This window comes from Lactuca virosa, chromosome 4 (genome assembly GCF_052849685.1).
Source record: "Lactuca virosa cultivar CGN04683 chromosome 4, Lactuca_virosa_CGN04683_v6, whole genome shotgun sequence".
In the NCBI taxonomy this organism is placed as follows: Eukaryota; Viridiplantae; Streptophyta; class Magnoliopsida; order Asterales; family Asteraceae; genus Lactuca; species Lactuca virosa.
In genome coordinates, this window is record NC_136429.1 from 135,302,262 (window position 1) to 135,310,061 (window position 7,800).

A 7,800-nucleotide genomic window follows, 5' to 3' on the forward strand; every position below is an offset into this window, starting at 1 on the left:
TTAATATGAAATCATATTATTTGATTAGTATTGATCAAGAATTAGTTTGTAATTAATCTTGTGATCAAAAGAGACTAATTAAATATAAGGGGTTGATTTGGTAAAATCATTCATTCTTATGGTGTGGGCCAATGATCCATAATTCCTTAGGTTGGGCTAAACCCATGTGACAATCCATGGATGATCCATGGAGGTTTAAACCCATGGAGCCTAAGAAATATGGAAAGTCATGCCCATTAGGGTTTACATGGTGTAACCCTAATCTTGCCACACTATATAAGAAGCCCCTTAGCATCCAAAATGGCACACTAGTGATCCTTGGAGTTCCATGAGCCGATTTATGGTGCATAACCTTTCTCTCATTTTTCTTCCAATTGTTCATGGTGTTTGTGAACCATTTGAGGTGCAACACTTGAGGCACTAAGCTCTTAAAAGACCAATGTCTACAAGCCACAACAAAGAGGTAATTCTATAACTGACTTTTATGATTTATATGTCAATTGTATGCTAGTTGTAGGCTTAATTCTTTGTAAACAATATTGCATGTATAATTAGAGAAAACATAGATCCAAGGCATTTAGGGTTGTATGTGCACCATAGGATGTTGTAGTATACCAAAACCCAACAGTGGTATCAGAGCCATGGGTTGTTTTCTATTATATTTGATGCTTGCTTAATTTTCAAAGTTGAAAAATCGAGTTTCTGCACTCTTTCTGATAAACTCGCCGAGTCCATTATTAGGCTCGACGAGTCCACTCAGTAACACATGAACTCGGCGAGTCCAGTTCATGAACTCGTCGAGTTGGTGTCCTTGTGTGCATATTTTCGAGTTTTTGACCAGAAATGGATAGGATCATTACCACAAACTGTTTTGTAAACATAAAAAAATTGTATTTTGTGAGCTGGTAATGATAATCTTCATCCATTTAAAAGTCAATTGTCAAATATTTAGATAATTAGATGATTATTTGTAATATTTGATGTGAATTTCTTTGCTATGAGTTAGATTAGATTAATAGAAAAGTTATGTGATAACTTTTTTGATTAAAATTGATCTAAAAGTTGTTCATGATATGAGTTTTGTAACTTGTCCTCAAGTTATGTGAAAAGTCTCATTCATGAATATTAAAAACTCATAAGTTTTCATAAGTTATGGAAAAATGAAATGTCTCATTTTTAAGAGTTATTTTAATGGTTTTAAAGTCTTCCATAACTTGTCGTCAAGTTATGGAACTCCAAAAGTTTTGACAAGTTTCAAAACTTGCCCTCAAGTTTTGGAATTTGAAAAGTCTCACTTTTGAATACTTTAATTCCAAACCCTAGAATTTTAAAAGTTAAAATTCAACCCTTATACTATTATAATATTAAAAGTTAATACTTATATATATAAGAATAGGCCAGTCTTACCGTTACTAGGTCTCATTCACGAAGCCAGTCTATAAGGGGGGGGGAGGTATAAGGTTACTGCCTATAAAATGGCAGTTTAGTGGGTGTCCACTCTCACCCACCGCTACCTTGACTGGTGGAGGGTCGTTAGCTGAACGGGTAGGACAGGACATTAACTTTACCTCATTAAAAGTATAATGAAAAATATAAAGTAACTAAACTTTTATTAAATTCCCAATCTTAGTTACATTAGGAAAAATGTGGAATTGTTGCTAATCCATGAAATTGCACTTTGCACCTTGTTAAGTCGTTAGTGGAGCGTGTGTGGTTAACCAAAACACTAATTTGGGACTAACAATGTGTAGAAAAGGTTAACTTGATGTTAATCATAGATCAATGGAGCGTGTGTGGTTAACCGGCATATTGATTAGGTGATTTGTAACATTGGGTATACCAAGCTAATTTGTATGGTTATACACACCTTGTTTGTGATCCTCGGCATCCCAGTCACAAAATTGAAGGGCACAATCGAGATTTAAACATGCCATTGAAAAGTTCAATGAATCTCAAAGGATCTAGGAATTTCAAATCCAATTAAAACTTAATAATCTATTTCGTTTTTCATGGTGGAAATTGGTAAATTGTCATTTACCTACCTTCAAATATTTTACAATTGGATTACGACATCCCTTTTTGCAATTGTAGAATATTGTGTTGGGCCCTAGCCTTAATATTTTGTTTTAGGTGTTATGTTAAGGACTTAAATCAACTAACTTGAATTTCTCCCTCATAGATGTCTAGTTCTGACAACTTTGGTGTTCCTTATCCTTTTAGAAAAATCTTTCTAATGGAGATGATATCCCACATGGCGATCAAGGTGAAAGATTAATACCTTTGTCGTGCATTAATGGGAATGGAAATCATACTTCACCTCCTCCACCTCCTCCAATTATTCTCCCTAACCCATAAGTTCAAAGTCTTGAAAAAGGTTAAGGTCACTTAAGCCCTATTGGCAAGCAAACACAAAGATGGAAGTCTGTATGTGCCAACATCTTGGAGATGAAGTTACATATTGACAGGCTGGCAGAGTTGGGTGTCGAAGTCTCAAGGAAGTTGGATGTTGGCTGGGTTCTTCAATCACTTCTTAAGTCATATAGCGGGTTCGTTAAGGACTACTATATGACAGACCACGACATGATCCTTATCGATCTTACCTATTTGCTTGTTGCTGCTGAATCAACAATGATTTGGTGTACTGGTAAAGCAAATTTAATTGGAAGGTCTACTCCCCAAACTTCCTTGGACATTGCCAATGGTAACATTGGAAGTCCAGAAAAGCTTTCTCTTCCCAATGGAAAAGGGATCGACCATAGTTAACTCAATTGACCACATGGTAAAGAGAAAGGCTAAGTCTGAGATAGTCCAGTATACTATTCCCAAAAGGTCCATATGTTCCTATTGCCAAAAGAAGGCGCATTGGTTGCGAAGCTGCCATATCTACCTGAAGGACCACAAGGATGGTAAAGTCGAAAAGTTTGACTCTACTTCAGGTAAGTCCAATATCTAACTCTATTAAGTTCCTATTTGGATATTCTTAATACATGATGTAATGTAATTACATTTTGATGTTTTGGAGAATAGAAGAAAAGAAAGGAAACTTAAAGGAAGAATAAGTTGATTCTGATCGCGAAGAGATGGATTTCAATCGCATGGTTCGATGATTATAATTTTGAGATGCTACTTAAGAGTTATGATAGATAACTTAGGAATAGATAACAACATAGTTTTCATTTGTAATTGCATTGTAAGGAAAAGTTTTTCCGCAGTTTTATAAATAAAGAAAAGTTTTATTTTAAGTTTCCTTACAATGGCATTTGTGAAAATTGTTGTTTATATGATTCCATTAATAACAATATTGGAAAAATGTATTTGATTCTTTCGTTTGTGGTAGTGTCAGAATTTACCAAGTAAGGAAATATTCTCTTCACCCAAGTTTCAGTTGGATGGAAACTTGGAATCATGCAAGTTGTATTGTGTGATGAATGAGAATTTTCATCTTTGGGAAATAAGACTAATTCCTTGTTCACATGTATATGTGACTCAAGTGAAGGACTAGTGGATTGGGTACACTTGGTTGTGCGCTGGTCAGGTCCACCACAAAGAGCGATAAGACTATTCGTTATAATTTACTAAAGTTTAGTAAATATGGTTATGCTTACAAGTTTAAGTGTAATTCTGAAACATTGGAATAGTTTCAATGTTTGGCAGAACGAATGAGAAGAATAAAATTGGGCAGAAAGATAAAAGTTTCTCCAAGTCTGAAAAGATGGGAGAGTACCTTAGTATCGTTTTTTATGTTCATATTAATGATTATGGAAAACCATATCACAATTGATTCTCTAAGGATATCTTAGTGCATTTGTATGGCTAAGAAGAGGAATCGTGAATTGTTGAAATGGTTAAGTTAAGAAGATGAGTCGTACTTCGTTCCAAAACAAGTCTTAGAGTTATACTCCAAGATTGTAAATTGAGTGACATATCTTAAGGAAGGTTTATAACACTCATCAAATGTAGAGTTTAATGTTTTCTATTTTTGTACATTTGAAATTGGTAAGTTGTGATGTTTTGGATAAAACAAAGACCAACTAAGACCAATTGTGTGAAGTGTTTGTCTTGATAAGAAACCGCACTAACTCTTGAATATTTGGTTGTCAAGTAATGTTTCTTGACAAAAGAATCTTATATGTCAAGAGGGCAGTGGGAGTCTTAAGGATCTTGAATAGCTTCAAGAACTAACCAAGAATAAACCTGTTATTAATCACTAGCACACGACTTGAGGTCTGCAACCTATCGTGTTGACATATTGTTGTTTCTGTGTCCATTCCAGTTGAAGTTGAGTATGCATGTGAGTTCTATGAGTACTCAAATATTTTCATAACAACTTGGAAGCAATGGTAGGCCCTTGTACTGCCAGATGGCAAGAAATTAAGATTGAACAAGTTCAGTCCATATGAGTTTGGATTTGTCACTAACCTTGTCTTGTGATTATGGTTATGAAAAATTCATATGGATAGGAACACATACACCATAAAAATCTAAGTGTCATAAGGTTTCTCTCCAATTCATGAAAATGATTGTGAGTAAACACTTTCACTAAGAATATTTTAAAGAGTTAGTAATTATGATATTTGCATTCTCAAATTCGATTATGATTACGGCATCCCTCTTCATAGTTCGAATTGTGAGAAATGGAAAAGGTATAAACATTTGATACTTATTGTTGTAAGTTCTAAAATTGTTTAGACACACATGTGATCTATCTAAGGAAAGGTGTATGAGTTGGAGAAGCATAGATAAAGTATTATCGAAGCATCTCATACCAGAAATCTGAACTTTGGTAAGGAAGTCAATAAGTATTGATTTATAGAAGTCCAGCTGATTTTTTGGGTACATGGAAAAGCTGGTGGGCGCATAAGTGTTATTCTAGTAAGATAATAATTATAATGCTAGTGGGAGCATAATTATTATGGTAAGTGTTGCAAGTTAGCAATGTTAATTATAGAAAACAAAAAGTTTCAATTTGCAAAGTTGCAGGGTTTGAAAAGTTGTTTTGCTATAATTAAGGGAGAGGAATTCATACTTAATTTCAAATCTAAAAGCTTAGATTGTGATTTTTTAATCAAATTTAGTCAAAAACATATATGGATGTTATGTTGAAATGATTCAACATAAGGAAATTCTACATGTGGAAATATTATAGCAAGAGACTTGTCACGTATTTATGTAAGACATTATGTATCGTATCCCATATGCTTCGGGTATAGGATCAATTACATATGCCATAATATTAAACTGTTCTAATTTTCCAAATGCCTATGGCATTAAGAGGGAAAAAGGGACTAGAACAAGATATGACTAAAGTGGTTAAGCAATTGTCGAGGACAATATGAGGTTTACCAAAGATTGGTTGCTCATGGACAGTTGGAAGTATAGTGAAAATTTTGGAAGGACCATATTGACATATTCTGAAAAAGGTGACTCTTGTTCAGAAGTGATAGTCAAAATGGGTATATGGAAATGTTTCCATAAGTGGAAGTTATTCTTTAAATCTGTGTAAGATTAGAAAACTTAATGCAAGAAGGATGTTCAAAGGAATTTACTTTGAATGTGAGACTTCGTTTCCATGGAATTGCTCTCCATTGGAATACTTTGTAATGTATATTGCTAAGTCTCTGTGACTTTTGTGCATATTCATTACAAGAGGATCATTGCATATAAGTTTAGAATCTAACATGTTTCAGTAAATGGCAAGAATTTGGTATTCTTACATTTATCATAAGGATTTGGAATTGAGAAATGAGCATCATTGAAATGTTGTCAATTGATCTATTTCACAAAGAAAGGACCATAGGCAAACATAGTGTGCATGCTTGGAGCATAGGATAACTATTGTTTTAATTCAAGTATTAAGTTGATTATTTATCACGAGTGATTGTGAGATGATAATATCTTATATTCTTGAAACGGAGACATGTGAGTTGTAGTTGCGAGTCGGTTGCACATTGACGTATGTAAACGCACCAGTAACTTGGTGTTATAAAACATATTGTTATGTGTAATTTGATGAGTAAGTACAAGCAAGCATTTGGGTCAAAGTTTATCCGTTCCTTTTATCCCATGTGGATAAAAGTGATATCTGTGGGCCCCTTGATGATTTAGTGATGAAAACCCTAAGTGCTTGGCCAAGCCTGGACTGATTTGATTTGTTCAATTAGTTGGTCATCATAAATCGGAAATCGGGAAACAACAGATGGACAGAGAGAATGATTAAAATCCATGTCTCAGTCCATATGATATCTAGAATGGAGGAATATATGATCCCTTATCTAATGGACACGTCATTGAATGGGTCAGAGTTCGACAACGGCTTTTAAGAGCTACGATTGCTAGTCGGGTTGTGGAGTCGTACTTGCAATAATAGTTATTAGACTTCTCCAGGTGGGAGACTGTTGGATTAGGTGTCTAAGCCCATAACTATAATTGGTATGTACTTGACCAGAGAGTAGCATGGTCCATTTGGGTTGCATATCACCAAGACATTTTGATAGGATGGACTTTTGAGAAGAGGTTATTTATGATTTGTTAATATATTATAAGTTCTAATATATTAATATGAAATCATATTATTTAATTAGTATTGATCAAGAATTAGTTTGGAATTAATTTTGTGATCAAAAGAGACTAATTAAATATAAGGGGTTGATTTGGTAAATCATTCATTCTTATGGTGTGGGCCATTGATCCATGATTCCTTAGGTTGGTCTAAACCCATGTGACAATCCATAGAGGTTTAAACCCATGGAGCCTAAGGAATATGGAAGGTCATGCCCATTAGGGTTTACATGGTGTAACCCTAATCATGCCACACTATATACGAAGTCCCTTAGTATCCAAAATGAGACACTAGTGTTCTTGGAGTCACTATAGCCGATTTGAGTGGAAGAAACTCTCTCAAAATTCATCCTTTGTTCTAGGTCTGTTGTGATTCCATTTGAGGTGCAACACTTGGGGCACAAAGTTCTTAAAGTCCAAACTCTAGAAGTTCTACAAGATACAACAAAGAGGTAATTCTATAACTCTCCTTTATGTTGATTATGTCATTTGCATGCTAGTTGTAGGCTTAATGCTTTGGAAACAATATTGCATGTATAATTAGAGAAAACATAGATCCAAAGCATTTAGGGTTGTATGTGCACCATAGGATGTTGTAGTATATTAAAACCCATCATTTTTATGGGACACTCTGATGATTGGAATAATATTGTTATTGTTATGAATTTGAAAACAAATGTATTTGAGATTTTATGGACTATGGAAAATGTTTTTGACTATTTAAAAATGAAAAATTTCTTTTGAAAGTTGGCATATATCTCGGATACAAGGGTTGAGACCCCAATGGATTTGGGCAGTGTACCGGTTGTACGGGAGTTTTGGGATATATTTCCCGAGGAGTTACCTGGAGTGCCTCCACAGAGTACAAACTGTCGTATTCACGGAATTGGAGGCATGAAACTATACAAACTGTCAGTTAAACAGTGACTTTCTAAGAACTGTCGTAAAAAAGGAATTGGAAGTTTGAAACTGTACAGATTGTCAAATTGGTCTTGTCAGTTATCTTTACCTAAGAACTGTCATGGCACCAGGGCGATTCACCCAACCGTGAAATAGATATCGTTGAGCATCCCGCCCAGGGTCTTGACAATCTCTTTGTCATGCAAAACTACGGAGACTCAAATCTATTTTCGGATACATTCTTCCCAGGAAAGGAATTAACGGTTATTGGCACTAGGGCGATGCACCTCGCAAGGCACGATTATCGTTTAACGTCCTGCTAAAAGGCCTTGACCTCGTGTC